The sequence below is a fragment of the Dasypus novemcinctus genome, chromosome 25 (genome assembly GCF_030445035.2).
Source record: "Dasypus novemcinctus isolate mDasNov1 chromosome 25, mDasNov1.1.hap2, whole genome shotgun sequence".
Taxonomy (NCBI): Eukaryota; Metazoa; Chordata; class Mammalia; order Cingulata; family Dasypodidae; genus Dasypus; species Dasypus novemcinctus.
The window spans coordinates 30,437,933-30,456,829 of NC_080697.1; the positions used below are offsets into that span (position 1 = coordinate 30,437,933).

Consider the following 18,897-nt stretch of genomic DNA (forward strand, 5'->3'; position numbering starts at 1 on the left):
TAGTCTTGGAGATTAATTAGCTGTTGTTTTTGCATAAGTGTTATATCTTCTCTTTATCACTTTGTTCTTCTTATTCTAATTTCTTATTGCTGGTTGAGTTCACTTTAAAGGAAAGTATTAGGGCGGGAGAAAGGCAATTGTGTAAGCAAGGAAAAAGTGTGAAGTAGTATTGGTGATATATGTTAACAGAGCAACATTATGAGATCTGGGAGGATGGATGTTAGATTCATGTAAGTTGTGTAGAGTTATAGCAGTAGGTAGAGTACCTATAATGAGGTAGTTGACTGAATATAGGAGGAATATGGTATGAATTAAAAAGCTATCATTTTTGTGAGAGATGGAAAGAGAAAAGAAAGGCAATAGTTTCAAGAGTGGATAAAGACAGAAAACAAAACAAAGGTATTATAAATTAAGAGTTAGACACTTTGTGGATCAAAGAAAGGGAGGTGGAATATAGGAAAGACAGTAGATGATGGAGGATATCAAGATGTAGGGGAAAGGGGATAGTGTACGCAGCCAAAATCTATTCACACAGAAATGAGGCAGTGGAGGATGAGGAGACCCAGCAAATGTGAGGTGTTCCCTACAGCACCTATTGTATAGTTAAGATAAAATAGAATAAGAAGAAAATGAGGGACAAGAGAGAGAGAAAGAAAAAAAAAGAAGAAAGTAAGAAAGAAAGAGGGGGAGGGTAAAGGGCAGGAAACAGGTAGAGAAAAGAAAAAAAAAAGATATACACCTACCACTACAGTCACAATAACAAAAAAAAAACACTTTTTGTGGATGTGCTGGGAGAAAAGACTAGGGGATAATGCAATGTTAGCAATCAGGACATTAAAGAAATAAAAAATAAAATAGAATAAAAATAAAAACAAAACAAAACAAAAAAGAAAAAAACACAAACATTGAGGGCTAGGACATTCAAGGAGCTCAGATGGACCTCAGGGCATGATGGATTCAGGGATGGAAAGTCTGAGATATTGAAGACTCAAGAGGTGTGAGTCTCTGGGGTGTGGGCCACCAGGGTTTATGGGACTCAGACCTGGTAACCTCAAGTTCGGTTAACAGGGAGCCTGGGAGCACCGCAGTGCATCACAGCCTTCAGGGATCCCCGCAGCTGGGTGCCAGCCCTATGGATGAGGTCACATCCACATGCTCTATCCTGTGTGTCTGTACCCCCCAATTCACTCACTCACTGAGGTCTATTCTGTGGATGTATCACCAATTTGACTTTTGGACCCCTCCCACCCTGTGATCCCCTGGAACAGCCACCTGAGGGCGCCTCTATACTGCAGCCAATTTAATGTCGCAGATCAATACCCAGGCCTGGGGGTGGGACTCCAGCCAGAAACGCTAATAACAGAGTCCAAACTCAAAATTCCAACGCTTTGCAAAATATTCCCCTAATCAGCTTCCAAATATCTCCCACTCTGCCAGACCCTGGTGGCATCTCTTTATTGCTATCAACTTAAGTCCACTGTAGATCGGCAGCTGGGTTTGGTGGGGTGGGGCTCTAGGCTGAAGCACTATTGTTTGTGTCTGCAATCAAAAATTCCCCCACTTTGCAATAAAACTCTTGTTTGTCTCCCCAAATATGTCTGCAAGTGCCTCCTGTCCTATTAACCCCCCAATAGGCCTCTCAGGGCTTATGAATTCCCCAGTACTGCAGAGCCTCTGAGAAAAGAAAAAGAAAAAAGAAAAACTCTGCAGCGGTTCCCTGCACCGCGGTTCCGCCCACCCTAGGAGGCAGCATTCTGCGTGCAGCCTGGAGTTCCGTGTAAAGAGTCTTAATTATATTTTATAGATGTATTTTCTCTGTTACCTTCCCACCAAATCGATGTCCAGACAATTCCTGTCCTGCAAAAATCCTAAAACAGCCTGGTCCCAAAGAACCCCCAATGCTGCCCAGCATCTTCTTTGCAGAAGATATTTTCAGGTAAGCTCACTCAGCCACCATCTTGCCCCCTTCCTCCATGAGACACTCTTGAGATGTGCATAAACATAACCTCACTTTGAACTTTCTTGAGATGGACTTTTTTCTCTCTCTTTCTCTTGAGGAGTAAGAGTAAAATTTAATTATTTTCATTTTAAAAATTAGGTGTATCAACAAAATTTAGGAGGAAATCAGAACAGAGTTAATGTATATATATATGTATATGTGTGTATGTGTGTGTGTGTATTAGTCAGCTGAAGGTGTGCTGGTGCAAAATACCAGAAATCAGTTGGTTTTTATAAAGGCTATTTATTTGGCATAGATGCTTACAGTTACCAGGCCATAAAGAATAAGTTATTTTCCTCACCAGTCTTTAGTCACATGTTGGAGCAAGATGACCTCTGATATCTGCCAGGGTTCAGGCTTTCTGGGTTCCTATCTCCCAGGGTTCATTTCTCTCCAGGCTCCATTCCCCTGTTTTCTCCACAAGGTCAGCTGTAGACTGAGGCTCTTTAGGCTTTGCCTTTCTCCACAAGGCCAGCTGTAAACTATTAGGTGAACAGCTCATTTCTCTTCCTGTGGCCTTCTCTCTTTCCTCATGACCATGCTCCTCTGTCTGCTTACTTCCCAGGGCTTCAGCTTAAGACTCCAGCATCAAAAATTCTTCTGCCATGTCATTTTCTCTGTAAGGGACTCAATGTCCTACTGTTATGGCCCAATCAAAGCCCTAATCATAATTTATTCACATCCAGAGGAAAAGACCAGTTTACAAACTCAATCCAATATATATTTTTGGAATTCATAAACCACATCAAACTGCTACAGTGTATTCTGTGTGCATATACCTTCTTTCATTGCTTTTAAAGAGGAAGACTGACCCCACCAGACCTGCAGGTTGCTCCACCCATATTTCCTTCCATGAGATGACCTGAAGGATTCACAGCTGGAACAGAGAGAGTGATTGCCTCCAATGAAATGTTGCCTGGGGAAAAGTTCTAGCCATTCTTAGCAGAGACTCAGGCCAGGTTGTCACCATTGTGAATGTTAGAGCTACTGTAACTTTTCAGAAGAACCCACGTCTAGGAAGAGGTGACTGCAGATAAGGGTATTTGTAAAGACTTTTCAGAATTATTTAGATTGATTATCTTCTGTTGATTACAGTCCAACTACATGACCTTGTTGTGAAATAAAATCATATGGTACAGATCAAAACAGGCCATGAAAACCAGTAAGAGTTATTTGAAAGCCAAATTACAGACCACCCAACAATTCAAATTTTAGGAATTTGAATTTGGTTTCTTAATAAAAAATAGAGGAAAAAAGGAAAGGAAGGAAGGAAAAAAGGGATGGAGGAAAGAAGAGGGAGAGAGGAGGAGGTGGCACTATTGAAACCTGACAAGAAACTATTTAAGAAACATTAGTTAATAAGAATTTCTTGTTAGATAGAATGGGCAAATGCATAATAAGTGCAAAATCTTTGTGCAGGTTAATGCAGTATTAAATCTAGTAAAATACACATACCTTAAAATACTTTTGTAATGTCATATATATACTGCTCCAAGCCCTTTCATAAAATACAGAGAGACTAATTCAGGAGCATTCTAGAAAAAAAATATGAATTTCTTTAAAGGGGCATGGTAAGGGTTAGGACACTATAGTCTCAGGGCAGATCACTCCTAACATACAAAGCTGAAACTATGTTTGGTATTTCTGTTCAATCTGGCAGCAAAAACTGTTGTAAGGGTATTGGCCAGTTTTGAGAACATTGTTTTAAAATATGATCTTGCAGTTATCTCTAAAAAAAAAATCTTTGTGAAAAGTTTATTAGCCTTTTTTGTAACATTTGTATATATTGACATTTCTTTCTCAAATAAAAGAAAAGTAGCAGAGTTTTAAATGGGAAAGGGACATAGCATATGATTTAAAGCAAATGTGAACCCTCTTTGGGTTCCTTTCACACAAAGGGATACAGACTCTTTTAAATAAAATAATACTTCCTTAAAAATCTGCTGCCTAACAACTGTTTACATCATAGAAAAAATAGCATTTTTGTAAAAAGAAATATAGATACTTTGTTAAAATGCTTTATTTTAAACCAGCAATTATTTTTCATATAAAGAGTTTCTAAACATCCATTCAGAAAATAAAAATAGAACATACTGAGTGCAAAGCAGAGAAGGCATGTTTGCATGTTTGCAAAAGATCAAAGTATTTCACTCTCAGGTAAATAATAACTGTAGTACATTATAGTACACCTTTTAATATTTTAGCAACTCAAAGACATTGCTTTTATCTCTGATGGCAAGTTACTTATACATAAAATCACGGCCAGGAGGAGAAGGCCAAACAAGTAGAAATGGATCATGGTATATTCATTACACATTTCCCCTAAATTAAAAGTGCTGAGACATGAGGCCACAGCCTACATCCCAAATCCCTTCACATGAGCACAGAACCCAGGATGTGGAGAATCAAAGGGGAGAATTATGGCATTCAGTCCTTCCAAAATTATTTCACTAGATCTTCCATGTTCAATTTTTCACTCAGAACAAGACTAACACCCAACCATTTACCAACTATGCCAAATCCATCAGCAAGTAGTGTTTCAATGAAAACACTTTTCTAAATACAGATGTTAAATCTTCACGCTATAAGAATAGATGGTTTCAAGTGACTATTGCTTTATCTCCACAAAGCAATTCTGCACTAATGACTAATTATTGTGTGGTAGAGGCAAAGGACATATTGATTCACTAAAACCCGGTAGTTTCCAACTGAGAAGTGGGCCAGTTGGGTAGGTACCCGAAAATCAAAGAATACTTAGCAAACTCAATGCTTCACTGCCATTCCATCACACTTTTGCCACTCTGGTAGGATAATACGAATCTGAGCACCAGAAATCTTAATAGATTTTCTTCCTTTCAGTTTGTGGGGCCAGGAGTCTGTTTTCTTCCTATAAAAGAATGCCCCTAGGGATGGAGTCCAAGCGTCCCCCTCTTTGTGCCAGGTTCCCACCATTAAGAGACATGCAGGCCCCCTGGGCCTTGAAGCCCCTGGCCTTCTCTGTGGACTCGGTGCTACGGGAGGCCAGGAGCTCTATCTGGGACATGGACCTCACCTCCTTAATTATTAGGTCATCGGGGTCAGCCCCTCCTGTGCAGAGAGATCCGTTTTCTTGCAAGCTCTTGATCAATTTAGATGTGCTCTTGGGCCTCTTCTCCGAGCCTTCCATGCTCAGGCTCCTCTTGATGACGTGGAACGGCATGGATCAGAAGGGCATGTTTGACCCCACAGCCTCCGGAGCTAAGGACCTGGAATCCAGTGGGCTCAATGCTGGCGCTCGGACCCTGTCCACAACTGTGGGCTCTGAAGCTTGGGGAGCAAGGCTCTCCCTGTCTTCCCCTCCCCACCCCCCACATCCCCAGGAAGAGGTTGCTCTCTTTTCAGCCACACTTCTGCCTGCTGTCGGCATTGAGATAGACTTTTGAAATATAAAATATGAAAGTCTTGTACACTCAGCCCCGGGTCTTGGGATACAACTTTTCCTTATGATACAATCATTCTTTGCTCTTCAGCATGAACCCTATCACATTTATTTCCTGTTCTCTTCATCTTTGTGAGTTCATCATCCTTTTCACTGAAATCCTTTTTGATGAATCAGATCATATGGGCAGGAAGGAGGAATACTCTGTTTAGATGTAACATGCTAGGGAGTATTTCACCCTTGACTTTCTCTCCCTCTAGTTTTTCTTATTTCAGGAAGTGCTCTAATGAATTGCATCCTGGTTGACACCTTGCCTTTCTCTTCAGTTCCATGACATAGCCAAAACTTAGGAGACAAGGCTGGATGAGTTGTAGATAAATTTTCTCCAATCATCAAATTTGCATTATCATCACAAAAGGTGCTCTGTATAATATCAAACTTCTAAAATTTTTGGAAGGAAGTGGATGTGGCTCAAGTGATAAGGCCTCTGCCTGCCATGTGGGAGGACCTGGGGCCTCCTGGTGAAAAAGAAGAGAAAACATGCCTGCATGGCAAGCCAGTGCTTGCATGGTGAACCCAGTGCATGCATGGTGAGCTGAGTGCCCACACAAGTGCCTGCATGGTGAGCCAAGTTTCCACGTGGTGAGCTGAGGGATCACATGATGAGTTGAATGCTCATGAGTGCCCGCATGGTGAGTTGAGTGCCCATGTGGCAAGCCAAGTGCCCATGCAGCAAGCGGAGTGCATGCATGCTGATACCTGCACAAGTGAGTCATGCAGCAAGATGATGATGCAACAAAAAGAGAGATGAAGGAGGGGGGAGAGTTCAAGGTGAAGCACAGCAGAAACCAGGAACTGAGGTGGCACAATTGACAGGGAACCTCTATCTACATCAGAGTTCCCCAAGATTGAATCCCAGGAAATCCTAAAGGAGAAACATGAGCAGAGAAGACAAAAAGAGAAATATATACAGAGGATAGTGCAGCGAATAGATCCAGAAAGGAAAAACATCAGGGTGGGGGAGGAAGATGGGAAGAAAATAAATAAATAAATATTTTTAAAAATTTATTGAGACCTGTCTTGAGACTGAACATATGTTCTATACTGGAGAAGGATCCATGAGCACTTGAGCATAATGCATATCCTGCTGTTTTGGGGTGTAATATTCTATAAATGTCTGTTAGATCTAGTTCATTTAAGATTTCATACATGCTCTGTTTCCCTGTTTATCCTCTGTCCAGATGTTCTATCCAATGCTGAGAGTGGTGTATTGATGTCTCCAACTATTATTGTAGAGATATCTATTTCTCCTTTCAGTTTTAACATTGTGCCTCATGTATTTGGGGACACATATAGGTGCATATACACTTATAATTGTTATTTCTTCCTGGTGAATTGCCACTCTAAGTAATACATAATGGCCTTCTTCATCCCTCATAAGTTTTTGCATTTAAAATCAATTTTGTCCAATAAGAGTATTGCTAGTCCAGATCTTTTTGGTTATTATTTGCATGGAATATCTTTTTCCAATCTTTAACTTTCAGCCTGCTTGTGTCTTTGCATCTAAATTGGGTTTTTTGTAGACAGCATATACATGACTCATATTTTTTGTACATTCTATCAGTCTATGTCTTTTGATTGGGCAATTCAATCTATTAACATTCAATGTTATTACTGTAAAAGCATTACATATTTCATCTATTTTATCCTTTGGCTTTCCATTGTCATATCTTCCTATTCTCTTTTTACCTTTTAAGTTACCCTTACTAACAACCTTTATTTCTATACTCTTCTCCAAAACTCCTTCCCCTGTTTTTCACTTTCAGGCTGCAGCAGTCCCTTCAGTATCTCTTGCAAACCTGTTCTTTTGGTAATATACTCTCTCAGGTTTTGTTTATGAAAACTTTAAACTCATCCTGATTTTTTTGAAGGACAGTTTTTCTGGATAAAAAAATCTTGTCTGGCAGTTTTTCTCTTTCAGTACCTTAAATATATCATACTATTGTCTTTTCACCTCCATGGTTTCTGATGAGAGATCAGCACTTAGTTTTATTGAGCTTTGTTTGTATGCAATGCATTGCTTTTCCTTGCTGCTTTCTGAATCCTCGCCTTATAGCTGGCATTTGACATTATGAATAGTAGGCATCTGAGTAGGTATATTCAGATTTATCCTGTTTGGAATGTATTGCCCTCTTGGATATTATTTATGTCTTTCAAAATGGCTGGAAAATTTTCAGTTATTATTGCCTCACATAAACTTTCTGCCCCTTTCCCATTCTCTTCTCCTTCTGGGACAATTATTACATGCTGTTTGTGTATTTTGCACTGTCATATAATTCTCTGGGAATGGTTCAATTTTTTCCATTCTTTTCTTTTTCTGTTTTCCTGTCTTTTCCAGTTCAGATGCTCTGCCTTTTAATTCACTAATTCCATCCTCAGTCAATTCAAATCTGCTGTTATAGGCCACAAGTATTTTTAATCTCATCATTGTGTTTTTCATTCCCATATCTCTGCTACTTTTCTTTGCAGAGATTCAATTTGCTTCTTATGCTCACCAGTATCTTTGGAATATCTTTTATCTGTTTTGCCATGTTTTCCTTCAACTTTCTGAATTTATTTGGAAATTTGTGTGACCATCATTGATTAGTTGTCTTAAACCCTTAAATTAGTTTCTCATCAGGATTTTTGATTTTTTCCTTTGGTTGGGCTATATGTTTCTGATTCTTCATATTATTTGTAAATTTTTGCTGAGGTTTAGGTATCTGATAATATTGATGAATTTACTCTGATGGTCAAACTCTCTTTTTCCTAGTGGTTCTGTTTCATGGTTATTTAGTTTTGGTTCAACTTATTTTAAATCTTTAAAGTTGCCAAGCTTAAGTTACCAACACAAGGGCAGGGATCCATTCAAGGGACATACACTAGATTCAAGGGATCTGGGACTCCAAAACATTTTTACTTCTTACAGTTTCCCATCCTGTCAGCAGTTGGTGCTCTACAAAGAATCTTTCCATGGAAAGTAATATTAAGTACAAAATCTCATCAAAATCAGTTATAGGCATGCAGTTTGTCTTGCAGCAAAGTTCCTTCTGGCTGTAGCCCTGAGAAACTTATAAACCAAGTTATCTGTTTCCCATATACAAAGGAGGAACAGTATAGGGTAAACATTTGCTTTACCCTAAGGAGAAAATGAAAGGAAAATAGGCATCATTGGTCCCAAACAGGTTTTAAAAACCTGCAGAACATAGTCAATTAGATTTCAAAGTCTGGGAGTCATCTATAGAATGATGTCTTCTCCTCCCCCATGGGGCCCACCCTTACCATAGCTTGACCAATGGCTGCATTCTTATTTACACACTATCCTCTGGGGGCTTGTTTTCTGGACCCTTGGAATTTCCCAAGCCATCAATTTCTGGTTTCTTCATGTCCAGCAGTTCAGTTCTTAGTTTATCTCTTTCCTCTTATATTTTGTTATAAGCTACCAGGAGAAACCAGGCTGCATTTTCCACATTTAATCTGGAAATCTCCTCAGCTAAATGTCCAAGCTCATTATTTTCAAATTCTTCCTTCCAACTAACATCAGGAATGAATTTTGCCAAGTTTTCTGCAACTTTTAAACAAGATTTGTGGGAAGCGGACTTGGCCCAGTGGATAGGGCATCTGTCTACCACATTGGAGGTCTGCAGTTCAAACCCTGGGCCTCCTTGACCTGTGTGGAGCTGGTCCATGTGCAGTACTGATGCACGCAAGGAGTGCCCTGCCATGGAGGGGTGTCCCTGCATAGGGGAGCCCCACACGGAAGGAGTGTGCCCCATAATGAGAGCTGCCCAGTGCAGAAGACAGTGCAGCCTGCCCAGGAATGGTGCCACACACACAGAAAGTTGATGCAGCAAGATGACACAACAAAAAGAAACATAGATTCCCATGCCACTGACAACAAAAGAAGCAGATAAAAAACAAGAACACGCAGCAAATGGACACAGAGAGCAGACAACCGGGGTGGGGGGAAGGGGAGATAAATAAATAAAAAATAAATCTTAAAAAAAATATAAAACAAGATTTGCCTTTCCTCCAGTTTCCAATAATATTTTCACCCTTTCCTATCATCTTTAGCATACATATTTTAGCCAACAGTATTTTCGAAGAAGTCGAGACATTTTCTATCAAGCATCTTAAATTATTCCAAAAATACCCTTTACCTATTTATAAAGCCTTTCAAACAACTTTGGTAATTACAAGCAGTGACATCCCACTCTGCTGGTACCAATTTCTGTTTTAGTTTGCCCAAGTGCTGCCAATGGCAAGTACCAGAAGTGGGTTGGTTTTTATTTAGGGGATTTATTTGGGGTAAAAGTTTAGTTCTGAGATCATGAACTATCCAAATCAAGGCACCATCAGAGGGAGTTTCTCACAAAGTCAGCTAACCTTGATTCTGTTGTCTGGCCATGTGGAATCAAGATGTCCACCAATATCTGCCAAGGCCTCTGCCTTCCTTTCCAGGTTCACCATCTCTTGGAGTCTAGCTCCTGGAGCTCAGCTTTAAGCAATCAGGCATAGGGCTTTTCCCTTTCCAGGCCTCCTACATCAGTCTCAGTTGCTCCCTTTTCTTCTGGAGTCCAGCTGCAAGTTATCAGGCATTTGGCTCATCTCTTCATGGACCTCAGCTGTTTGAGCCTCTCATGGGCTCCTCTCTTTGTGGCTGAGCTGTGGGTGAAGCTGGAGTCCTTTCTCTCACATTGTGGGATCAAATATGGTGGCTCCCTTTTCCTTTGTGTCTCTGTGTCTCTTTGTGTCTCTGTGTGTCCTCATTTTTATCAATCACAGTAAGAGAACAGAGACTCAACTTGAGTCATGCCTGATTTACATAGTCCATTCCAAAAGGTCTCACTCACAGAGGAATGGATTAGTTTCTTTTTTGGGGTTCATAAAAGAACTTCAAGCTGTCACAGGAATGAATGAACAAAGAAACAATCAATAATAACAAGAGCAACAGGAGCGGCACCAACAAAAACCTTAAGAGGAAAAGTCAGAACCCAGATATGCTACAATATATGATCTAAAATGATAAATTTTCAAAATAGAATGAAGTGACCCATACACAGGAAAAGCATAGTCAATAGAAGCGGTCTCAATATCCTCAGACTTAGAATTAGCAGAAAAAGAATTCAAAGCTGTGATTATAAATATATTCAAGAAACTAAAGTAAGTCATGTTTAAAGAATAAATGAAAGTAGGACTACAATGAAGGAACAAAATGAAACTCTCAAAATGGAGATAGAAATTATATTAAAAAACTAAATTGAAAATTTAGTATTAAATGAAAAACAATTATGAATGTAAAAAATCTAAAAGAAAATCTCATTTCAACATGGCAAAAGAATTAATCAGATTACTTGAAGGCAGATCAATTTAAATTATCTACTAAGCATCAGTAAAAAAAGACAAGCCAAATGAACAAAACCTCAGAAACCTGCAATATAACATCAAATATATCAAAATATATGTAACAGGGCACCCAGGAGTGATGTAAGAGGTCATAAAATATATATAAAGAAGTAATGAGGGAAGCAGATGTGGCTCAAGTGATTAACTTTCTACCTAACATGGGAGGTCTGGATTTGGTTCCTGGTGCTTCATAAAGAAGATGAGCCAGTGAGCAGATATGACAAGTTGGCACGGTGGGCTGACACAATAAGATGATGCAACAAATAAGACACACAGAAGAAACCATAATGAGAGACACAACAAAGCAGGGAGTGGAGCTGGTTCAAGTGATTAGATGCCTCCCTCCCACATGGGACGTCCCAGGTTTAGTTCCTGTTGTCTCCTAAAAATAAAAGAAGACCAGCACACAATACACAGACACAGAAAATGCAAAGCAATGAAGGGGTGGGGAGAAATAAGTAAAATACAATAAATTTTTTAAAAAAAGAAGTAATGATTGAAAACTCCCCAAATGCAAATCTATACATCCAAACTTCAACAAACCCAACTAGGATAAATATAAAGAGGTATACACCTACACACATCATAATCAAACTGTGAAATTTGGAGATAAAGAGAAAACAAAGGAAAATAATTCCTTATATAGAGGGAAGCAGAAATATGATTGACTGGATGCCACAAGGAAGTGGCCTGACATGGTCAAAATTCTGAAAGAAAAGTCTTGGCCAAGAATAGTATATCCAAGGGGGTGGGGAGGGAAGGGAAGAGAAATAAATAAATAAATAAATAAATAAATCTTTAAAAAATAATTGTATATCCAGCAAAGCTATCCTTCAAAAAAAAGTGAAATAAGACAATTCCAGATTAACCAGAACTGAGAGAATTTGTTCATAGAATAAATTCTTACTAGAAATACTAAAGAAAGTAATTCAGGCTAAAAAGAAATTACTCTAGACTGTGACTCAAATTTTTAGGGAGAAATGTAGAGCATTGAAAAAAATAATATGGGTTAAAATAATAGATTCTTTAGTTACACATTTTCTTACTTATTGTTTGCTTTCATATAATACATGAGAGTCTATAAAGTAGAAATTATAGCATTGGATTGAAGTTTTTAACATCTATAGATGCAACATATGACAATAAGATAAAAAAGAACGGAGGAAGAAATGGAGGTATATTGAAGCAAACTTTGTAATTTTTCTTGCATTAAGTAAACATTAATGCAAAGTATATTGTGATAAATTAAGATGCATATTGCAATCCTTAGATTACAATTCCTACAAGATAATGTCAAATTTGCATTTTATAAAGATCATCTAGGCAGGATTATAGAGGATAAATTTGAAGGAGTCTGGTCTAAAGGAAAAGGAACCATTTGAAGGAATTATCTAGGAAATAAGCAGTAAAACCTTGGCTAAGACTAAGGCAATAGGAAAAATAGCAGGACTAAATTAAGAAAATATATTTAGGTCTCCATTACTAATTATATCTAGAAGCAAGAAGAAGATGTCAAGGAAACTTTCCTGGTTTCTGACTCAAACAATATGGAGATAATGGTACCATTCTTTGTGACCAGAAAGAGGGGCAGAGCTTTGGGGGAAGAGTTTAATTTGAGGTACTTATGATACTCCAGTTAGAAATTCAGATGTGGAGCTCAGGAGAGTGTTCTGGACTAGATGTGAAGAGTTGTAGCTCACTGGGAGATTGAGTTTAAACCACAGTTTTAGAGGAAGTCACTCATAGGGAGTGCAGGGGAATGGGAAGGAGTTTGAACTTTGTGGAACATCAACATATAAGGGGTAAATAGAGATGGAGCTAGCTGAGAAATCAGAATAAACAGAGTTAGAAGGGCTAGCAAAAGAATGATGGCAAGTAGGATCAAGTAAGTGGGAGAATATTATCAAATCAACATAAAACTCTGTAAAATACAAAAATAAGGTCAGGAATGACAAGAAAAAGAAAATATTCCTTATATTTCAGAAATTGAATGTACTGGTAACTTTAGCAGAGAATTTCAGTTGAGTAATTGGCTAAGGTGGAGTGAGTTTAAGATCATGGTGAGCTGTATTAATCAGTCAAAGGGGTGCTGATGCAAAATACCACAAGTCTGTTGGCTTTTATAAAGGGTATCTATTTGGGATAGAATCTTACAGTAACAAGGACCTAAAGAGTACAACTCAGAGCTACTTCCTCACCCAAATTGTCATGTGTTGAAACAAGATGGTGGGCAATTTCTGTGAGGGTTCAGGCTTCCTTCTTCCCTGTTAAGACTCCATGGGTCCAACTTTTTCAAATCTCAGCTGTAGCTTAGAATAGGGCTTGTCTTTCTCTCCAGTGGCCATTTCTTTCTGGGCTCAACTGCTCTGTTTTCTCCACAAGGCCAACTGTAAGCTGTTAGGTAATTGGCTTGGCTCTCTCCTTGGGGATCCAGCATCCAAAACTCAAACTCTCTCCTCTTCTGTGTCATTTTCTCTGTGAGTCACCACCCATCAAGGGGGCAGGGACTCCACATCCTACTAACATGGCCAAATCAAAGCCTTAATCAAGTAAATATGAATCTAACACAATCTAATATGCCAAGAGGAAGAGACTCATTTACAAACATAATCAAATGTCTACTTTTGGAATTCATAAACAATACCAAACTGCTACACTCCACCCTCTGAGTTCCTAGAAAACATTACAATATGGAATTAGAGTGGACATGCTGGTATGCTATTATAGAACTATTGTGACTCTAGCAATGGAAGAAATTGTATCATTCATGTGGAGACAGTGGCTACAGTAGTTGCTGAGGGCAGTGAGAGGGAAGTAGTGATGTGATGTGGGGATATTTTCAGAACTTGGAGTTGTCCTAAATGATATTGCAGGGACAGATGCTGGACATTATATATCCTGCCATAACCCACTGAATGTACTGGGTGAGTGTGTAAAATACAATGTAAACTATAATCCACACTGAGATTTGATACGGACTCCTCTAGTCAGAGAGAGCCTGAAATCAACTTAGTTCTTCAATTATATTGTTAAATGCAGATTTTTTGGGGTATTTTTTTAGGAGGTATCAGGGATTGAACCTGGGACCTTGTACATGTGAGGCAGATGTTCAATCACTGAGCTGCAACCACTCCCATGGTATTACTTTTGATTTACTATTTGCTAGGTACAGGCACTTCTAGTGACTTCCACTTGACCTTTCCTACAATAGCAGTCCTTATTCAAGAGGTCAGGGAACCAAAGTGGGGATATTGCTACTTCTTCAGTATGTATATTCCAATTATGCATCCTGGAACTGGGGAAATAACCATAGATTGGTTTGGGGAGCCCCCGAACCCACTGTGAGATGGACTGAATTAAAACTCCATCAATTACCTGACCTCCATAATCCCCTATTCTGACTGGTGGGCCATAGTGGTGATTAGGGTCACCTGGAATTACTGTCACTTCAGAACCATTGTCCAGGAACTGCTGAAGTGTCTGATCATTTCCTTTTCCCCAAAGCACAGTCACCGTGGTAAAAGGCCATAGATTCCTTTGAGGAAAGCTGGGAGGAATATTAATAGCATAAATTTTTAACAGTGGGCAGTGTCCTTCCCCAAGCTGACCCAGCTTACCTTTCACTCAATGTGTTCTGAGTTTCTTAAACTCCCTCAAGTCTGGAAGACTCTTTATATTTTATTCAAGTTAGGCTTTTGTCCACTTGGTCTAGAACTCTTCTATTTATACAGATCACATAAGAAGTTAGTACATGACCTATTTATTCCCCTTCTACATACCTCATGGTCAACCAGCCAATGGCATACATCTCTGTGAATCAGTCCATTTTGATTACTGCAATGACTCTGCTGTCCATTAGAGTCACCAAGCCCCCTTCTGTTGGGCAATTAAGTGCCATCACCAGGCTCCTGCCAACCTGGGGTCTGATCATCCCCATTATATTTAAGGTTCCAAATACAATGTAAGCAGTTCCCACAGCAATATCTAACCTACAGAGAAGATTGATCACAGAGCTCTTCAGAGTATATGATGCTCCTATCACAAATTTATTCCTCCCAGTTGTGATGAAAGGTATGTCTTCTGGGCACTTCTCGGTGGGTAAGCATGTCTGGCTTGATAAAACCTCCCTAAAATTCCAATCTCCCTAAGACTTTGTGCTTCTTCATCTACATAATACCAGGGCAGTTCTGGCATTTCCATTGAATTTAGTGTAGGCATCTTTTGGCCCATGTTTTAACTAACTAAAGTCTTAAAGCTTTTTTAAAAAATGTTTTCCTTAGAGAATTTGTGAACTTACAAAACAATTTTGTACATGTGTGGAATTCCCATAAAAATTACATTGCTGTGGAACATTTGTTATGGATTATGAGATAACATCGTCAGACTAACAAAAACCATAGTCTATAGTATACATTTGGTATATATTTTTTCCACACTCCCTATTATTAACACAGCACATTTTTTGGCATTGATGCAAGAATATAACAGTACTGCTGTTACCCATAGTCCATAGGCTACATTAATTGTATTTTCCCATGCTTTTCCATATTCTTACCACTTTGCAAATAGTGATATACATTTGTTCTAGTCCATGAAAGGATATTCTTGTATTTGTACCACTAACCACAATTCTCATCCACCTCTGGGTTCATTGTGTTAATCAGACCCTAGATTATTCCCTAGCTTTCTTTCAATTGACACTTACATACCTAGTCTAACATTTCCAGGCACAATCCCATTTATAAACCAGCTTTGTTAGTCATACTCACTGTAATGTATCACTCTCAACTCTATCCATTTCCACACTTTTGTAGTCAAGCTAATTAAAAATTCTACATGCATTAATCATCAGTAGCCATTCTCAGCCCTTATCCTATCTCCTACTGACCTGTACTCCAGGTATTAACTCCCTGCATTTATTCTTCATCTTTAGTTCATATTAGTGAAACAATGCAATATTTGCCCTTTTGTGTCTGACTAATTTCACTGAGCAAAATGTCTTCAAGGATCATTCATGTTATCTTATGTGTCCCACTTTCATTTCTTTTTACTGCAGCACAGTATTCCATTGTATGCATATACCAGCTGGGTTGGTTTGACCTATCTAGGTAATATGATTATGCATTTAAACACAAAGTCAGACAAAAGGACCTCAGTTCTTGCACATCCCACAATGTGTGTGGCAGAAATAGAGCTTTCTCTCTGCAAATTTAAGGTAAGGATAGCACATTTGATTTGTTCTTAATCATATTTTTTTTGTATCACTTCATTATTCAAGCTCTTTTCTCTCTCTCTTCAAAATTTTAGGTGATACTTGAGATTGAACCAAGGATCTCATACATGGGAAGCAGGCACTCAACCACTGAGCTCTACCCACTCCCTCTTTTGTTATTTTAATTAATTTTGTTTTGTGCTTTTTTTCTTTTTCCTTTTTTATTTTCTTTTGTTCTTTCTTTTTTTCCTTTTTGTCTCTTTTAATTAATTCTAAATTTATTTGGAATAGTGTCAATTTATTCATTCTTATTTTTACAGATGAAATAAATTAAGAAGCTGTGCACAATTAATAATCCCCAAAGTATTATTTAATTACTTAATTTATTCATTCAACAAATATTTTGGGTTTTTGGTAGGTATCAGGCACAATATATGTACCAGAACAGGCAAGATTTTTTCTTCACAGAACATTATTATGTGGAGAAGGCAGATGATAAACAAGCAAAATATCATGCATACAATATTAGATCTGGAATGATGTGTGTTACTTTAGCATTTAAGTGTCTCCTCTACTAAAGGTCCTCAGTATAAGTAAAATCTTTGAAAATATTCTGGGAGATCATTATATATATGGAAAAACTCAATTTCATTTGTTTCATTTTATTGGTTTTTAATCTGCCTTCTTTTTTGGTTTTCAGTTTTGAATGTAATTTTACAGCCAAACAATAGGACACAAAACAATTCTTGCTTGTGGAAACATGAACATGTTCATTGTGGAGGTGTGAGGAACTACCTAGTATTTTCAGTGACTTCCAAGTATAAGTGTGAGAGTGAAGACATCATGAAGAATGGATGGGAAGTTATTCCATTTCTTATCTGCTCTTTGCGTCTTTCCCTGTATATAATGACCAAATTGAAACCTCTCTGTTCATCTTGCAACTTTTAAGAGAATCACTGGAATTTTTTTCTACATGGCCTTTTGCAAATGTATGGCAAGATAATTTATTAAAACTTAAATGGAATGTAAAATTTTCCTCTATGTTTCTTCTTTCCCTACCTAATTCAAGGAAGTAGTTGGGCTCTGCAAAACAGAAGCTGTCAAAATGTATAGTTCTTCAGGATTGTTTCATAATCATCTCATTGAACTGGTCATACTGAATGAACTGGAGACTGAAGGAAAGTTGGGTTGGAGTGGGAAAGGAGAATCCTAGACATTGGGAAAGGACAGGGCCATACTTATACTGTCCCGGAGTAGGTGGCAACAATTCAGAGGGAAATGGTGGATCAGGAAGATAAATCTGATAATGGTCCTTCTGGCCTTGTCAAGCTGCCTGTGCTCAAATAGGGAATGGAAGCAGCAGAGCCAATGCTTCAGTAAATGGAGTGTGTTAAGTCTTCTTTCCAATGCCTTGGTGCATCATTGTGTACTGGAGAATATTGCAGAACCATAAGCAGTGGGGGGATATTCTAAGAAGACATAATAAGTTTTCTACCATTTGGTAAGCAGGCACCTCTGATATGGAGTTTCATTTACTTAAAGAAATATCATGAAACAGTTCTTATTGCACAAATAATTTTATGCACAGATTCACTCGAATAAATACCTATCTTTAATTCATCCATTCAGTGAAAAAGGTTTACATGTATAAGGTCTACATGTCAGATGTTATGCCAGATACTTTTGAAAATGAAATGACTAGACGTTCCCTCAAAGTTTGGAGAGAAGTAAGGCCAAGTCAAAAATTGTTTTAGTTATCTTTTTGCTACATAGCAGATGAACCCCAAAGGTAGAGGTTTAAAACAATATTCACTGCACACACAACTTTTCAGATAGGCAATGTGAGGTTCTTCTAGCCTGATCCAGGCTCAGCTGCACTCAACTGGACTTACTCATGTATCTAAAAGCCAATGTCATGTCAGCAGGTGGCCTCCAGAACAAATATGGAGGCTTGACTGGGGCAGAGAACAATGGATTTTTACTTGAGTGCACTCCTAAACTGACCAGACATGTGATCTCAAAGGTCCTGAGCTCAGTGCCTTTTTTGTGAGGACAATCATAACCCCTTTCCAGAGACCCAAAGAGAAGTACGTGAAGAGGCTATGGACATCCATAACATTTCCTGGGTCTTAGGACCAGTAGATGAAATAACAGGGGTCCAGATTCCACTTTTGAGTGATGGCTCTTCTAGGAACCAGATCACACAATCCCATTCTATTATATATCTATGATAGATGTGTCTTTGGAGGAGATACAATACATTGGTTGATTGAACAAATATTTATCAAGTACCCACTATGTGTCAGATACTGTCATATTTTCTGGTGCAGCGGCTTGCTCGGTCAGTACAGGTGGGGTCTGGCTGCGGACGAGGGGTCGGTCCAGCTCAGGACGGGGGGTCGGTCCCACTTGGGACGAGGGATCAGTCCCACTTGGGACGAGGGGTCGGTCTGGCAGTAGACGAGGGGTCGGTCTCACTGGGGTTGCGCGGTTCGGCTGACGGGGTCCCCCAGCGAAGCCGGAGACGAAGGGGTCGCCTGGAGAAGCAGGCGATGAACTGGGGACAAGGGAGCCCAAGCCCTTGTCGGGGGCTCTCAGGACTGGAGGGTGCACGGCAGAAGAACTACCGCAGAGACAAGGTAAACACACAAGTCCCCTTTATTGAGGAAGAGGCAACAGTTTTATAGGGGCTGGGGAAGGCTGATTGGTCGAAGCCATGCCCTGTTCTGATTGGTTGCCGGCGAAAGGTCAGTGGGTGGTACTGGATGGGGGAGGGGTGGTGGTTAGGGATTGGCTGTCGCTGTTGCTGGGGGAAGGGGAAGG

At 39.1% G+C, this 18,897-nt stretch overlaps 1 pseudogene; it reads left to right on the forward strand.

Annotated features, from left to right (window-relative positions):
- The first annotated feature begins 6,094 nt into the window (after positions 1-6,094).
- LOC101429745 (transmembrane and coiled-coil domains protein 1 pseudogene) overlaps positions 6,095-18,897 on the forward strand; it is a 46,948-nt pseudogene continuing 34,145 nt past the window's right edge.